The sequence below is a fragment of the Mustela nivalis genome, assembly GCF_964662115.1.
Source record: "Mustela nivalis genome assembly, chromosome: X".
Classification (NCBI taxonomy): domain Eukaryota; kingdom Metazoa; phylum Chordata; class Mammalia; order Carnivora; family Mustelidae; genus Mustela; species Mustela nivalis.
Genome location: NC_139040.1, coordinates 28,589,336 through 28,607,571, shown reverse-complemented (window position 1 = coordinate 28,607,571; position 18,236 = coordinate 28,589,336). Strand labels below are relative to the sequence as shown.

The 18,236-nt window shown below is 43.6% G+C and overlaps 1 long non-coding RNA gene across 2 annotated transcripts in view; it reads left to right on the top strand.

The window, feature by feature from the left end:
- Positions 1–18,236, top strand: part of LOC309855736 — an 89,644-nt gene that overhangs the window by 15,620 nt on the left and 55,788 nt on the right. For both annotated transcript variants that reach the window (XR_014306966.1, XR_014306967.1), the window contains exons 2-6: positions 1,764–1,901; positions 6,027–6,143; positions 6,230–8,030; positions 8,310–8,403; positions 14,059–14,200. This is a non-coding gene — a long non-coding RNA (uncharacterized lncRNA). The remainder of the gene's footprint in view (positions 1–1,763; positions 1,902–6,026; positions 6,144–6,229; positions 8,031–8,309; positions 8,404–14,058; positions 14,201–18,236) is intronic.

Genomic DNA, 18,236 nt, shown 5'->3' with positions numbered 1-18,236 from the left:
TCTCTGCCTGCCTCTCTGCCTACTTCTGATCTCTGTCTGTTAAATAAATAAATAAAATCTTTAAAAAAAATTTTCACAATCAGCAATAGATTTTTCTTGTCGCCAAAGAATCTTGTGTTAATAGGAATTTAATGTACACAACGTTCTATCATACGAATACAGAATAAATTATTTACCTTGCCATCTATTTTGGATATTTAGATTGTTTCAGTATTATAAAAAATGTTGTAATACACATCATTGCACTTGCATCTTTGAAGTATCTCTTATTACTTCCTTAGCATAAATTCTTAGGAGTAAAATTATAGGTCAGAGTGTGTAAATTTTTAAAGCCTTTTCTGTGTTTGTCTAAAAAGCCTGCCAGAAAGGTTGTTTGAATGTTCCATCTCTGTTTTTTCTTTCTTTAAAAAAAAATTATTTATTTATTTATTTCAGAGAGAGAGAGAGAGAGCACGCATGCACACATAAGCAGGGAGAGGGTGGAGGGGGAACAGATTCTCCCACTGAACGTGGAGCCTGGCGTGGTTCTCAAACCTAGGACCTTGGAATCATGACCTGAGCCAAAGGCAGACACTTAACCGACTGAACCACCTGGGTGCCCCATCTCTGTTTTTTCCAGAGCGTGTCCTTTGTAGTACTGGGTAGTAGGCTGGATAGATCCAGTGTGGCAATTTTTCTTTCTTTATAAAGTATTTTTAGAAGATTTTATTTATGAGGGTGAGTGTGCAAGTGTGTGAGCAGGGGGTGGGGCAGAGGGAGAGAGAGAGGGAGAGAAGTAGACAGCATGGAGCACGGAGTCTCATGTGGTGCTCAATCTCACAACCCTGAGGTCACCACCTGAGCCAAAATCAAGAGTCTGACATTTAACCAACTGAGCCACCCAGGCGCCCCATGGCAATTTTTCTGTTCTTTGATACAGTGCTATAGGATCTAGGCCAATGCCAGGTTCATACTAGGTCCCTAAATATTTTGTTAATTTAATATTCTTCATAATACATTTCTTGAAACTCTTATGTGGGGCATGTGGGAAACAAAATCCACAAAATATTAGTATGCCTTAACCCTGAATTATATCACTGGCATCAAGTAAAGAGGGAATAAACAGGTACATTTTGATTGCGAGGAAGGACTTGGGAAAAGTCCAGAGGCTGTAAAGTGGGAAATGTGAAAATAAAGGAAACCTCATTTAAAATGGAGTCAGGAGGTGGCTCAGTCGGTAAAGCAACCCACTTGTGATTTCGGCTCAGATCCTGATCTCAGGGTTGTGAGATTGAGCCTTGCACTGGGCTCCATGCTCAGTGGGGAGTCTCCTTGAGATTCTCTCCCTCCCCATCTGCCCCTACATGCCCCTACAAGCCATATGTGCTTGATCTCTCTCGCTCGCTCTCAAATAAATAAAGAGTAAATTTCAAAAACAGTTTAAAAATTGAGTCGGGAAGCCCTGAAGGGGGAGCTCTCGTGAATTACTGCTTGCTTGTAAGAAGCATATTTCGCATTCCCCAAGAGGAAGCCGCTTACCTTGTAACGCCCCAGCAGGAGGAAGAATTTCTCATGGCCCAGCAACAATCCAGCCAGTGAGAACTCAGCAAAACAGCTTCTCCTCCTAGCTTCTTCCTTTCCCCTCCTAAAAGCAAGCCCCTCTCCTCAGTTTTCTGGATTTGCCCCTGGTTCACCGTAGTTTTCCTATCTTGAGTTTCAGTTCCTCTCTATTCCCTTATGAAGTCATTTTGCTGGTAGAATAACTGGCTCTTTTGCTTTTTAAGGTCAGCATTACATGGTGACCCAGATGGGACCCAAAGGAGAGGAACCCCTGAGGAAGTCACGACCCTCAGAACCATGTAAAGTACCTACATTAGTACCTTGTGCTTTCTGCTTCTGTGAGTCATCTTGCCTTTAGTTCGGTAAGTCTACTCTCGGATCTGAGCTCCCTCCTTCTGGTTGAGCTCTCCGACTTTATTTGGATCTGTTTAAAAAAATTTTTTTAATGAAACTGTTGTCCTTCCTCGTGAGTACTCTTCTGTTTCCTGAACCTCTGCTTTTGAGTAATGGGTTCTCAATCTGCTAAGTTCTCTCAGGAGGGTCATCCTTCTGGGACCCCAGCCAGTTTTATGATTAAAACTATGGTCCCTCCTCATGTGCATTTTTAAGTAATTGGACCAACTTAACAAAAAATTACTTAGGACTCCAATGGCTGTTATGGGGAATGTTGGATCTTCCCAAACTTGATTTTCTTAGAACCAAATTAGAAGCTCTAAAATAAAATGAACTGAATGGGATACCTATTTCAATGAATATCTTGAAGCTTCCAAGAGTATCTAAGACGCTAAAATCATCTCTTAAAAAAAAAAATACCATTTAAAATTAATGAAGGTGAACAATTGAAAGAAGACAAAAAAACCTTTTCAGGCCTCTTTCTTCCTCCCCTGTCCTCTTTGTCTCTACATCCTTTATACCTTCTGCTTCCTCATTCTTCTTCTCTCAGTGAACTTACCTTTTTCTCTGAACCTCTCCCCTCTCCCTTCTCTGAACCCATTAAAACCGGCCCCTTTAAAATTACGCTCTTAAGAGGATCCTGATGCTAAGCTCCTGCTTTCCCATGTCCCCTGGACTAAGGCTGAACTAGGAGCCATAGTGAAAGATTTTCTAGGAGTTATTGAAGATCCTCATAGATTTGCCAAGGAATTTAATGTAATCATTCAGACCTACCAATCAGCTTCCTCAGATTTGTATCTGAGCCAGTTCACATGCTTGTTGAAGGCCAGGACCAGCACTGAATGAAAACAGCTAATTGGGATGATCCTGAAAAATCTTTAGAACTTTATTTTTCAAAGACTTCATTTATTTGTCAGAGAGAGAGAGAGCGAGCCCCAGGCACACAAGCGGGGCGGGGGGAGGTGCGCGGGAGAGGGCGGCAGGCAGAAGAGGAAGCAGGCTCCCAGGTGAGCAAGGAGCTACATGCGGGACTAGATCCCAGGACCCTGGGATCATGAGCTGAGCTGAAAGCAGGTGCTTAAGACACTTAAGCCAAAGGTGACTGAGCCACCCAGGCGTCCCATCTTTAGAACTTTAAATGAGAGACCAACCCCATGCCTTTTTATATGATCAGGCTGGGCAATTGCTTTACAGCTTCACTGGGCAGTCCCTAGGGCTTGCCGAAAACCTGCTGATTGGGATAAGATTGAAGCTTGCACTCAGAAACCCCATGAACCTTTGCAGGACTATTACAGTCACCTCCAAACTGTTTTTCAGGAAAATTGTGGCCTCCCTAAGGATGTTAAATCCACTCAGGTACCCTTCAATTCTGTGTTCATTAAAGAGCTGAATCTGGATTTTTCCCTTGTGGTTAAAAGGACTAGGATGGAATGGGAAACTGTCTGCTTCAGATTCAGTTATTTTAGCAAAGTGGCCCACCCACACCCCAGAGAATTCAGCTACAAGGAAGACCACTAAAATCTTTCATTTTCAACTCTAACAAATGGAAGCGCCTTAAACAAAAGCAACCCCCTCCTGGTCTCTGCCATTATTGGACATTGGAAGAAAGATTGTTCCAAAGGTAAGTGTTCTAAGTGTTCCAAGTGCCTTCCAACCAAGCCCTCCAACCAGCCTTTCCCGTGCCCTCTGAACTCCCAACTACAGGACTCCAAAGAATTACAGGGGCTTTTCCCAATTCTTCCTCTTTACCAGCTTGGAGAAGAAACTCTCCAGACTGGGGATGAATCTCTTTGTGTCCTTGTCGACACCAGACCTACGCTCTCAGTGCGCAGTCCCACTGTTATTAAACAGCCCCTGCTCGAAGTACTGAAATGGTTCAAGTAGTGGGGTCGCTAGTAAACCTCAGCCCATTCCTATCTTTAAACCAATTCCTTCTTGTTTCCTTTAAGAGATACTCATTCTTTTCTTCTTAGTTCCTCTGCCCCTATTCAATTTTTGGGCTGAGATTTCTTAGAAAAATAACATTGGAAAAAAAAAAAAAAAGAAAAATAACATTGGAATTTTTTTCTCCTGAAAGGGGGAGATAATTCTAGAATTTGATAGCAACAACCAAAATTGCCAGCTCGGTGAATCAGATGACCCTTCAACATCTTGTATTTGTTTCGTCAGATTTTTAGCTGTGATTGATTTCTCTGTGGATAAGGTCCGTCAATTATCTCTTTGCCTTTTGGGGAAGAAGAGCAGTGTACCTGGGCAGTAATGCCCCAGAGTTTTGCTGAAAGTCCTTCCTACTTCTCCCAAACCTTAAAAGTGGATTTAGAAGATACAAAGTTAACTAGAAGTTCTGCCTTATTACAATACTCAGGCACTTGTTTCTCTGATCCCCTTCTCAGGCGTTGCAGGGACAGCATCCACCTGTTTAGGCTGTTAGCTTTAAAGGAACGCAAGGTTTCCATGGAGAAACTGCAGTTTGCTCAGACTCTGGTTTGATATTTGCAGCACCTGAGCTCAGAACAAAGGCTACACATAGATCCAAACAGTCCTCATGGCATCCTGAACTTCCCAAAATGAAGCCAGTTGTAAGGTTTTCTTAGGCTAGCTGGCTGCTGTGAAAAATTGGATTCCAGACTTTCTTGCTGTACTAATCTTAACCTTGCCACCATTCTTCCTTCTCTGTAGACAATACTCTTCATGACTGTCAGACTCCCTGTGATGGCTTACAGAAAGCTCCTTTGCATAAAGCAGACTTTTACCAATAGTTTTTATTTTAAAGGTGGAAATGGTAAATATGATGTTGGGTATGCTATTACAGGTTTTTTAAAAGCCATTAAGGCAGCACCTTTGCCCTCAGCTATCCTGGCCCAACAGGCTGTTCTTGCTCGGACTGCATTTTAGCCAAGGGCAAAACTGCAAATATCTATACTGGCAGTAGGTAGGCCTTTGAAGTAGCTCATGACTTTGGAATGCTAAGGAAACAGTGAGGCTTCCTCACTTCTAGTGGGGACAAAATTAAAAATGGCCTTTATGTTCAGAAATTACTAGATGCCATACAATTGGCAGATGCTTTGGCCAGTATTAAGGTCCCTGCGCATTCTAAGCTGGATTCCTTAGAGGCCAGAGGAAACCACCTAGTTGATATTTCTGCAAAGAATGCTGCTCTTGAAGGAACCAACAGCCAAACCTCTGTCATGGTCAAAGGGATGTTCCCCCTCCCCAAATGATAATCTAAAAAAATTGACTAGAGATGCCCAACCATCAGCCCCAGAAAAGGAAAAAACAATATTGAAAACCTAATGACTGCTGGTTCAATTAAAAAAAAAAAAAAAAGAAAACTCTGGGTTGGGCCAAATAATAATCCAGTGCTGCCATAGACTCTAAAATTCCTAGTACTGACTACTGGATACGTATCCAATCATTGGTCTGCTGATAAAATGAAAACCTTTGAGCCAATACTGGGGGGTAAATGTTAACAAGACCACACAGTGCCTACTCTGCTTGCCCTCCCCGCCTTTAAATATAATTTGGGAACACCTGTGTGCACTGCTTCTGGACACTGTAAGTTGCCCAATAGATCAAAGTTTGGCAGATAGATTTTATTCAGCTTCCTCCATCTCAGGCATATAAATTTGTCTTGATAATGGTTTGTATGTTTTCTCACCGGACTGCTATTTTTTTGTGGCTAAAATCCTACTAGAAAAAAATCATCCGTACCTGGGGAATTCCCCCTCAAACTTCATAGTGACCAGAGAACTTGCTTCGACAGGTTTGTGTTGTTTGGGCATTGTTACAACATTTCTCCTGTGCTTTCTACCCTTAATCCTCAGGGCAAGTCAAACACACTAATGGTATTGTTAAGCAAAATTTGTAGAGGCTCTTCCAATAATCCCACCAAAAGCACTGCCATTAGTTTTCCTACATTTTAGATCTATCTCTTTGGAACCTATAAACTCTTACCTTTTGAGATAATCACAGGATGGCCAATGGCGGGCTTCTTTCGATCTACAAATGGTAAAAGGAGATATACTTAAATATTGCATAGGCCCAATTGCTTCTGTTGAGAATAACCACGCTTTAGTAGAACAATCTTTCCACAGTGCGTTCCTGGGAGACAAAGATCTAAAGCGTCATACCTTGCAGTCCAGAGATTTCATCTGTTGGAAAAGACAGCTACAGAAAGACTCTCTTCAACCCTGTGGAAAGGCCCCTTTCAGGTACTGTTAACCAACCCTTGTACTGCGGAACTCCAAGGAATGACTCTTGGATCCATGTGTGACATCCTTTTTTTTTTTTTTTTAAGATTTATTTTTTAAACTAATCTCTCCACCCAACATGGAGCTCGAACTCACAACCCCGAGATCAAGAGTTGCACACTCCTCTGACTGAGCCAGCCAAGCAGCCTCCCGTGTGTCACATCTAACGAAAGCACCAGACCCTGACTAGATCTGCACATCCCATGAGTACCTGGAAATAAAGATTTCCAGGAATTGAAGCAGACGACAGCTGAAGGAGACAGCTTTCTTAAGATGATTGGACCAGACCTGTATACCTTTTTCTCGATGTTGCTTCTTACCTTATTTCCTCCCTTTCTTTCTAATCTATTGCAAAAAGAGAGCCTTTCTGGCTGTTGGATCTGACACCAGAAACTTCGATTTGTTCTTCCCTATTTATTATTTGTTTCCCTGCATCCAAGGGAAATACAAATAAGCTAACTCCTCTTTGCAAGGCTTTTTTAAAAAAGATTTTTGTTTATTTGAGTGAGAGAGCGCAAAAGTGAGTGAGCAGGGAGAGGCAAAGGGGAAAGGAAAAGGAATCTAAAGCAGAATCTGCACTGAATATGGAGCCCTACTCGGGGCTGGATCCCATAACTGCAAGACCATGACCAGAGCCAAAACCAAGAGTCTGATGCTCAACCAACTGAGCCATGTAGGTGCCCCTGCAAGGCTTTTGGAAAAGACCCCTTTAGCCTTGCAGAAGTTCTGCTCATCTTGTTCTGTGTAATCTTTTTTTTTTAAAGATTTAATTTATTTATTTGACAGAGATCACAAGTAGGCAGAGAGGTAGGCAGAGAAAGAGGAGGAAGCAGGCTCCCTGCTGAGCAGAGAGCCCGATGCGAGGCTTGATCCCAGGACCCTGGGATCATGACCTGAACTGAAGGCAGAGGCTTTAACCCACTGAGCCACCCAGGTGCCCCTGTATAATTGTTTTTTAAAAGATTTTATTTTTAAATAATCTCTACACCCAGTGTGGGGTTCAAACTTACAACCCTGAGATCAAGAGTCAGACACTCAACTGACAAAGCCACCCAGGCACACCTTTATAATCAGTTTTAAGCCTTATACCTATTGCCTCTCAAACATTCGTAGAAATAACGTGCCCAGTAGGGTCATGCTAGCTCAGCACTTTGAGATGATCTTCAACATTTATCTCAGACGGGAAATGCCTGACAGTTCTCCCTCCTCCTCTTCCCTGTTACTCAAATGTGACTTCACCGGTTTCCATTCTACACACTTTCCCTCTCATGAGGGACATGACCACCAGGAAAGATCCTTTCTGACACCAAGGGGATGAAAACACTAAATATGAAAAAAAAAAAACCCAAAAAACAAAACCACCACAACACAACCCTGACTTTTGATTAGCAGTGCTTTTGAGAAAGACCTTGATCAAAAGGGGGAGATGTGAAAATAAAGGAAACTTTATTTAAAATGGAGTCAGGAAGCCCCGAAGGGGGAGCTCTCATGCATTACCTCTTGGTGGAAGAAGCATTATCCCACAATTCCCAGCAGGAAGCAGCTTGCTTTTGGTATCCCAGCCTGAGAAAGGATGAATTTCTCCTTGCCCAGCAACAGCCCAGTCAGTGAGAGCTCAATGAAACAGTCCCTCCTCTTTTCCCCTGGGAAAGCAAGCCCCTCTCCTCTGTTCTCTGGGTTTGCCTATGGATTGCCACAGTTTGCTTGTTCTGAATTACAATTCCTCTGCTCTTCCTCAATAAACTCATTTTGCTGGTAAAATAACGGCTCTTTTGTTTTTTAAGGTCAATGGAAGCGGAAACCACCTGAGGTTTCTGGGAACAGACTGACGGGGTCTGAAAAACTGAGGTTTGCTGGGAAGGGAGGTGGTGTCTGGAGCTTTAAGTGTAGTTATTGTGGGGGTTGGGAGAGAGCAAAACTCTCGCCAGTGACCCTCTTCCCACTACCCCACCCCTTTAAGCACTCAGGATGTTAATTGGCCTGGTGGCCTTTATGTAAAAATTAGTTTGCAAACTTCTGCCAGCAGAAATCTGGGCATAATTATACTGAGTTGTCCTTTTATTTTTTATTGTGGGGGGGGGAGGTACGAATTTCATCTAAGTTTCCTCTTTTCTGTCCTCCATGCAGTATTACTCATCAGGTGGGACCAGTGGCCAGAGGTCTGCGTTTCCGCCTCCCCTCATTGCTGCTCCATCCATCCTGTGCCTGAAATACAAGTAGGGTGGGTAACCACATAGGCCCCAGTGCTCTCTAGGAGGAGCCCATTATGGTTTTAGAAAAGAACAGGCCATGGCTGCTTCGATTTAATTACCAGATATGATTAAATAATAAAAATACGTGAGCACTCAAATTCTACCAGACTTTTCTTGGATGACTTTGTGTCATCTCATTTAATCTTTCTAACAACCTGCTAAGATAGATCCTTATTATCCCCATTTTACAGTTGAGGACATAAACTTAATTAACTTACCTGGATCACCCAGCTTGTATGTTGCAGATCTAGGATTTGAAATTGGATTTGAAATCTCATCCATCTAATTCCAGACAGCTGCTCCTAACCGCTGCCTGATATGAAGTACACAGAGCCATGTGCTCCTCCTGAGTCCATTTGTTGCATTGCACATCTTATTTTCTTAGATTCTACCATTTGAGATTCAGTCCTTTGACCATGAAGACTTTTCCTACCCCAAGATCCCTTTTTTCAAGGTATCTATCCAAAGGGGCAGCAATGGCTTAATAAGCACATTAGATAACATTTGAGTGGAGGAAAATTGGTTATTAGCTAAGTTCCCCAAATGAAGGACATGGACAGTTGTTTCCTTGAGGTAATCAGTTTTGGCAAATCAGGGACATGATGGTACAAAGAACAGACAAGGTCAAATATGAATGTTAGATCAGTATCCTCAGACTTTTGCTACTACTTAGGAAGCCAACCCTTTGGGGCCTAACCCATTGTTTTTTGCATTCCAGATGATTTACCAGCACATAAGGTAAATAGTACATTTGAATTCTCAGAGACCTCCAACTTTACCTTCTGTAGCCTTCCTTGCCTCTTTCAAAGTTCCCTTTATTTCTCAAGATTACAGGAAGATTCCATCAGGTTCATATATCCTGAGGGAGATTTCCCCCCAGCAGGCGGAGATAGCATGCTGTCATAGATCCTTTGGTATTCTGTTTTTACTGTACATTTTATTTTTTATTTACTTTTTAAGATTTTACTTATTTATTTGACACAGAGAGATCACAAGTAGGCAGAGAGGCAACAGAGAGAGGGGGAAGCAGGCTCCCTCGATCCCAGGACCCTGAGATCATGACCTGAGCTGAAGCCGGAGGCTTAACCCACTGAGCCACCCAGGTGACCCTTGCTGTACATTTTAATAGGTACTTATTCAGATTAATCAACAGTCTTTATGAGGTAACAGTATGTTATTGAAGCATGTTATATTCCAGACTCTGTACTAAGCACTTTCCATGCATGATCTCATGAAAGCCTCATGAGTCTGAAAACAAACTCTATCCCAGAAAGGCCAACTTGTTCGAAGTCACAAAGATAGTAGCAGAATGGGGGTTTAGGCCAAGTCTGACTTCAGAGCCTCATAACCATGCTGGGTTGTAGCTATAGTTAGAATATAATAATTGAGCTAAATATAGAAATAGGGGCTCTGATAAAAGGTGGTAGGGTATTCACTGACCAGCAACATGGTCTGTGCTAATATTTTGCTGGTTCCTATGGATAACAATGAAATGGCACATTTATAACAATAAAATAATAAATAGAAATCTGTTTTGTTTTGTTTTTAAAGATTTTTATTTATTTATTTGACAGAGAGTGAGAGAAGGAACACAAGCAAGGGGGAGTGGGAGAGGGAGAAGCAGGCTTCCCGCCGAGCGGAGAGCCTGATGTGGGACTCGATCCCAGAACCCTGTGATCAGGACCTGAGCCAAAGGCAGACGCCGAACAACTGAGCCACCCAGGTGCCCCTAAATAACAATTATTGTTAGTATTTTATTATTTGTAGCAGTAGCTAACACCTCCCTCATTCAATGAACAAGTATTCATGGAGTGCTTCCTATATGTCAAAGATTGGGCAAGGTTCTGGGGATCCAAAAGTAAGCAAAAAATGTGTGTTTCTTACTTTCTCAGGCTTATAGTTTAGTGGCAGAAACAGACATTAAACAATCGCTCTGAGGACTGTGTAATTACAGAGATAAGAGATCAGAAGAGAAATAACATGTTCCCAGTGGGCAAATAAGAAAAGAATGTGAAATAGGTGGCGGCTTGGGATCAGGAAAGGCTTGCCTGAAGAAGAGAAGTAAAAATGTAAGGGCGAGTTGGAATGAAGTAGGTGAGGAGTGAGGTGGGAGTTGAGCTAAAATGCCCATCTCAGGGAGGGAACTGCATTAGCATATGACTTAAGGATTTGGTCTCTATGCTAAGAGCACTGCGAAGGAAGTCCGTGGAAGGTTTTAAGCGAAGGCCTACTGCGAGCCAGTTTCAATTTTAGTAAGATCACTGGAGTTGCTGCAGGAATAATGGGTAGGAGGGGAGCAAAGGTGTAAGTCCGGACTAGTTCGCAATTGTCCAGGCTAGAGATGACGACTTAGGCCAGGGTCATGGTTGTGGAGATGGAAACGTATTTGGGAGGTGACGGATTTCTTGGAGGTGGTGCTGCTAGGACTTGGTGATAGATTCAATAAGGAGGTGTGGGATGAGGGAGGGCAGTGAGGCCCTTTCGTCGAAACAGCTACCTTGTGAGGGAGGTGTGCTATCCCTTCTTTTATGAAGAAGGAAACAGACTTCTCATGGCTTTAGTGTAAAGACCACAGGCTTCCTAGGCCCGTCGGGACATTCTCTTCATCAGGCTCTATTGACTTACATATCCTGGTCTCTGCCATTATCCTCCTAGTTCTCTGTGCTCTAGCTATAGCTGCCATTTAGTTATTTGCTCAGCCAAGCTCCTCCTAGTTTTTCTTTTAAAAGTCTTATTTATTTATTTGACAGAGATCACAAGTAGGCAGAGAGCCAAGCGGAGTTGGGGAGGGGGGAGTAGGCTCCCCACTGAGCAGAGAGCCCGATGCAGGGCTCGATCCCAGGACCCTGAGATCATGACCTGAGCCGAAGGCAGACACTTCACCCACTGAGCCGCCCAGGCACCCTGCTCCTCCTAGTTTTAAAGCCTTTTCATATACTGTTCACTTGACCTGAAATGCTTTTTTCCTTTTCTTTGCCTGGCTCATCTTTCCTTGGGGATACCTCTGATCTGTCAGACTAGATTAGGCCTTTAGGTTATCTACTCTCCTAACACTCCGTACTTTGGCACGGATTACACTTGCATCTAGTTTTTTGTGTGATTATTTTTGGATGGTCCCTCCTACAAAACTGTAAGCTCCAGAGAAGAGATCTTGCCTGTCTTGTTTATCTCCCTATTACCAATGACTAGCATAGGGCTTAACATGGAGGAAGGTGTTACATGTATGTTTGTTGAGTGAATGACTGAAGCTTATAGAGTCTAAGCTAACTTGCCTACTGGTAAACAGTAAGTGACTGATTCAAGACCTGACTTAAGTCTACCCAACAGGAGAGCCCAAGCCCCAACCACTATGTAAGACTGTCCCTGTTCAGCAACTGAAATGTCAAAGCCATACAGCAATTGCTAAAGAACTTATAATCCATTTTCTTTTTCCTCCCGTGCCCTCCCTTCTTCCTTCATACCTTCCCACCTCCTTCCCTCCCTGTCTGCCTGCCTGCTTGCCTCCCAGTGTTTTTCTTTTATAAGATTTGGAAAGACTGTAAGAAGTCATCTTGTCTAACCTGTGCATTTTACAAACAATGAAACTGAAGCTAGAAAATTGCCTGCCTGAAGGCCATAGTTATTGGCAGGCTCAATAGATACCTTTATCTTTTATGGTGGGCATCATTCTAGCAAAATCAATGGAGATCTAATTTATCTAATCTATTTCAATCTTGTTTACCCAATATCCGTTTGTTATAACCAGGTTAGTCACATCACTGACCTGGGCACATGTTTTGCTCATTTTTACTTCAGTCGCATGATCCACACTGGTCCTTTTGCTTGGGATTAAGTTTTTCTTTCTAAACTACCTATTGATCCTTCAAGCCCCAGCTCTATTCTCCCCTCAAGGCAGACTTTCCGGCTCACTGTAGTCATACGGCAGTGTGTGTCACTTACTTGGCCTCTAATCACACAGTAATGTGTATTTTCTTTTAAATGTTCTTAGGTGTGTTTTTTCTTCTTCGCAGACTGCCCTTACCCCAAGCTTCTGAAGGGCAGGAACCATATCACATCGTTCACCTCTTTTACAATCCTTTTGATCCCTAGAAAGCACTCTACACATTGTAGACACTCAAAGAATAATTCTTGAATGAATGAGTGAATAAATGATGTAAGCAAGAAAAAATGAAATGGTAAACTCTGCCATCTTGTGGCTATCAGTCTTTAGTGTTGCCATTTCCACTGTGGTTTTCGTGTTGAAATTAGAACGGTACATGGTAATAAACAAGGGTGATGGTGGTGAAGTGGGAAAGGTTTCTTTTCCTTTTGCTCAGTGTGCCACCAGCATGGTCACTGAAATATAACAGAAAATGGAGGAAAACTAAAAACCAAACTAACCATGTACATAAGGACTGAGGAGTATTGATTAGATTTCCTCAGGTACAAATCCTACTTTGAAAGGGACAAGTAAAAGAAATTGTTCCAACATGTCCAACAGAGCTCTGATCAGATGACTAACCTACTCATTGAGGGGGATCAATTTTTTTAAAAGATTTTATTTATTTATTTGACACAGAGATCACAAGTAGGCAGAGAGGCAGGCAGAGAGAGAGAGAGAGAGAGGGGAGGAAACAGGCTCCCCGCTGAGCAGAGAGCCCGATGCGGGGCTCTATCCCAGGACCTTGAGATTATGACCTGAGCAGAAGGCAGAGGCTTTAACCCACTGAGCCACCCAGGTGCCCCAAGGGGGATCTATTAATAGATCTTTTGTGAGTGTTATCTGGTGAAGAGAATCTCTGCCTTTGAGTTATTGGTCCTAAGATCCAGTCTTCGTTTTGCTGAACAACCTTGTGCAATCAAACAATGTCTCTTGTCTCAGTTTTCTTACCAGTGAATTTACTGCCCAGTTTACTTCTAGGGCTTTTGTAAGACTCTGAAACCACAGACACAAAGATTCTTAGAAACATTTTTTAAAAAGTGACATACATGTTTAGCATTTTCATAAAAGAAAAAGAATGTTTCCACTTTCCATTTGTACAGCACCTACATGTTTATAAAGGGCCTGTAAGGCCATTACCCATTTTTAGTCTCACAGCAACTCTAGGAGATAGGCAGACAGGCAGGTATTATTAGCTTCAATTTACAGATGAAGCTTGGAGATTCATATTCAGAGTTAATGAACCTACACTGAGGACCTGTCACGTGTCAGGCAGACTGATAGGTATGTTCACGTTAGGGAAGTTAAGTTAGTTGCCCAAGATCACCTGGCTGCTGAGTGGTAGCATCTGTAATCTGACCCAGGTCATTTGACTTTGGAAGCCAGTGCTCAAAGGCCACTATCTTTAGGTCAGTCAAATTCCTCTTCTGGGGCCGTTGCATTTCTCTCTCTTTCGTAGAATGAAATATTTTGTTACCTGTTAGAAATACTTACGGTCTGAAGAGCAGACCTGGGTGTAGGTTACAAGCCTGTACTCTGCTTAAGGTGATGGTTCTTAGCCCTGGTTGTACATTAACATCACTTGGGGAGTTAAAAAAAAAAAAAAAAAAGACTACCCATGTCCTGGCTCCAAAACAGAGTAATTAAATAAGTCTCTGGGGGTGGAGCCCAGGAAAAAAGGTTTTTTTTTTTTTTCTTTTTAAAGCTAATTCCAAGGTGTAGCCGGAGTTGAGAACCACACTGCTCTCATCCCACTGTTCATGTCTGTCATCTAGTCAATGTCATCCTGCGGGACTAGGGACATGGAGAGCTGACACCATGATGATCTAGCTTTGCTGCCTATGAAAGTAATAAGCTGTCTATAGTCATTTGGATTTATGGTTTTCTTGATGGCTGAATCTGTGCCGGTGTAGTGAGCCAGCCGAGCAGCTGCCCACACGCTGCTGTTTCAGGACTGCCTGACGGCTTAAGAGTACTTCCAGACTGTATAACTGGATTGGAAAAGCTTAGCAATTGGCAGAACCTTCGTGTTGGTTGTTTGGCCAGTAGTGTAAGAGCTGTTGAAATAGTAAAGGCCAACTAGAAGCCTCAGAAACTCCTCACCACCACCTACCAACATAATAAGTAAATAAAAGTTAAAAACCGTATTGTATCCCAGGGAGATTTGCAGAATTTAGTGCTCTCAGAGACTTGTACAATGCATTCCGCCATCAGATACCTATTAAATTCACTAGTGTGGCCCCCCAAAAACAGATGTATCATGGCAGGTGACAATAGGAGGTACCACAGATTTTACTGAGCAGTGCCAATGGCTCTGTCGGATGTGGTATCTTTGCTAGAGCAGATCAACACAGCCTTTTGTATGTGGCTGTTGATCTACTGAATGTGTTCTTTTCTTTTTTTTTTTTTTTAAGATTTTATGTATTTATTTGACAGAGAGAGAGCACAAGTAGGCAGAGAGGCAGGCAGAGAGAGAAGACGAAGCAGGCTCCCTGCCGAGCAGAGATTCCGATGCGGGGCTCGATCCCAGGACCCTTGGATCATGACCCGAGCCGAAGGCAGAGGCTTTAACCCACTGAGCCACCCAGGCCCCCCCTGAATATGTTATTTTCTGTACCCATCAGAAGGCAGATCAGAAAGTTTATGTTCACAGAGTATGGCCATCAGTGCACGTGGTGAATGCTGTAATGTGCCACCCAGGTTGCCTTTTAGCAGTGTGGACATGATTCCTCCAGCTGCTGGGAGCACATCTAGATGGCCTTCAGGTATCAGCCCTCTTTATGGGATGCCTCAGCTAAAGAAAACTGCTCCACCTAAGATCATGCCTCCTTCCAAGGGAAATCCACATCCAATGACTAATAAGTTCACGGGTCTAAAGGCCTAGCCCTTTTAACCCAGTTCGGGTCAACCAGATATTCTAGTTCTACAGCCTACCATGGAGCTGGCTGAGGCCTTCGTTGGAATTGTATCATAGCTTCACTCCTCCCTCTGTCCAGTCCTTTCCCTCCACCTCTTTTCCACAAGTGTTGATCCCAAAGACATTCCCTAACAAACATCCTGTGCACCAGTTTCCTTCTTGAGGTCTGTTTCCTGGGGAAGCCAGACCCTGTGACAATTGGTGCCAGGAGCAGGTGTGATGATGGGATTTTCAATCGGGGCCACTCATTGCCTGGCTGGCATTGGGGACCCCACACTGGTGGTAGGTGGAGCATGGATAGTCCCTGACACAAGGCAGCAGTGCAGTTAAACTTCCTTTGGTCGGAGGGACTAAATCAGCTATTGGGCTATATCAGACATTTGACAAATATGGAGAAAGTAGCAATCTCTAAGAGAATGGGATTTGATGGCTATTCCTAAGTTTGAGGGGCACTCTGGAAAAAGATCACAAAAAATCAAAGTGATTAGTTGGCAATTTAAAGTTCAGTGGGAAAGTCACAGAACCTCCTTGATGGCATATACAGAGGCACACCTCCTGCAGCAGGATGATAAAGAAAGTGGATGACTGGGCCCAGGACTTGAACCATAAAAGCAGTTGGTCTCTAAGGATGGTTAAAATCTCAACTAAGGCAGGTCTGCTATGCCAAGGTCAGGACTCTGGCTGGGAAAGAATGGGACTCTGACATATGAGAGAGGGACTTCTAGGCCTTGAAAACCTTGACTTCCCCTGTGGGAAGTGGCCCACTCCTCCCTATTAAGAGCTAGCACACCCTGTTTGTTTGAACACAGTACACAGGCCTTTCCCTTGTCATACTCCTCCCAGACCCGAGGCCAATAACTAGGGTTAAATCACAGTGTCCTCTGACAAGGGATGTGCTCGGCCTGCTAAGAGAGGAAAGGGACAATACCCTGATGAACTCGCAGCATCTAGTCAAAATGTCACAGTAGGAGCTGAGACAGTAGGTATGGGCAAGAGTTTTGCTGAATCAAGGGAAGTGGAACACAAATTTGGATACAAGGTCGTTTGTAAATATAGGAGTAGTCTCCCAGGATACAGGATCTAATAGCCGGGCAGAGACCCTGAAAGATGGTACAGACACAGTGCTAGGATGGATCCTAGAAGCAGGGAAAATAGGTTGGCTAAGTTGGGTGGAAATTGCCTAAATCGTCATGACAGGCAGTGGATTAGAAGGCTCAGGTTGCAGCCTGCTGAGTGGATCTGGTATGTGAGGCCAGAAGATGTCCTGGGGGATCGTGTTGCAGAGAGGCGCTCAGGGAACACACCGTTCACCAAGGCCATGAGGTGTGTGCTGGTCGGAGAGGCACCAGCATGACTAAGAAGTACATGTGTAGGCCACATGCAGGCCAGAGTAGACGGTAGGTGAAGCAACAATCACAGAACTGAGCTCATCACTAGCAGCGGGGATGACAGGGAAACCGAAGGAACAGGGGCCAGGAGGTGATGGTCAACTGTGGACGCGAGGGGGAGTGAGAATTCATCATCAGCGCAGCCAAGGGGCCCTGACCTAGAGGGAGTTATGGAGGTTAAGAGACTATAGCATCCCTAGGGGCGAAACAGATGGACAGATGACAGGGACCCTGCTCAATCTGCAAAATAAAAAGCCAAGTGTGAACAGGAGGCTGAAGGTAGTTGCTCCAGTACCAAGTCATGACCTCTTGCAGAGTTGCCTGACATAAGCCAGTTTCCAGACCCAGAACCCATGGACTAAACGGGTTCAAGTCCCTCCTGGGAGGGGGGATCCTGCAGTAGCAGTGCACGTATGTGTAGTCATGAGTTCATCCGTCCTTCCCCAGAAGGACTCATGGCCATTTACTTGGGCAACTGTGTTCTGGAGAAAGGAACTCCAACATTTGGAGAACCATTTGACTGATGGACATGGGGGTACAAAAGGTTATTTCCTCAAGTTGGTTGTGTTGGGGGGAATACTCTGTAGTGCAGTTTATACTCCAGATGATATTAATGGGATCAGACTGAGGCTAGTCTCCAGCTAAGACCAAATTCTTTTTTTTTAAAAGATTTTATTTATTTATTTGACAGAGAGAGATCACAAGTAGGCAGAGAGAGAGAGAGGAGAAAGCAGGCTTCCTGCTGAGCAGAGAGCCCGATGTGGGACTCGATCCCAGGACCTTGGGATCATGACCTGAGCCAAAGGCAGCGGCTTAACCCACTGAGCCACCCAGGCGCCCCTAAGACTAAATTCTTGCCTACCTTTTCCCCCTGGTGCTATCCCGCTTGGCTTACTGCCTTTTCCTGAGAGCACTTCCCCAGTAAATCCTGTGCACAAGAATCCTTGTCTCAGGCTCCATTCCGGCAAACCCAACCTGAGACAGGCTGTGTCCGTTCGTACATGAAACATTCATAACAATGCACAGTATGTTTGTGCCATGGTACATTTAACCATTCTCTAAGTGATGGACATTTGGGATTTATCTAGTCTTTTTCTGTTATAAACAATGCCTCAGTGACTGTCCTTGCATCTGACTCTTTATGTCCCATATGTCCTGGAACCTCTTTATATAACTTGCCATCAGAAAAATTCACCTGGGATTCCAGGTAGTCCCAAGAGGACTATGAATATTAGTTTTGTGGGCTGTGGCTATATCCAAGGAAACCAATTGCCTGAGGTAAATCATAAAAGAGTCCATGACTTCTGGGGCTACACAGAGGTATTTGTGAAAGGGTCACAAATTAGGAAAATGGAAAGGATGAAGGATGGTTGTAGAAATAAGTTGAGATAGAATAGTCCAGATAAGCTTTAAAGTAGCATTTAGGAGTCTTTTCACTAGAGGGAAATTCGAATTTGAGGTGAGGTAGGATTAGAGGCAAACACAGGTTAGAATGTTCTGGTTAATTAAGAGACAGACGAGATAAGGTGAGGGACTAAAGTGGGGATCTGAAAGTACGGTACTGGAAATTACGGTCAA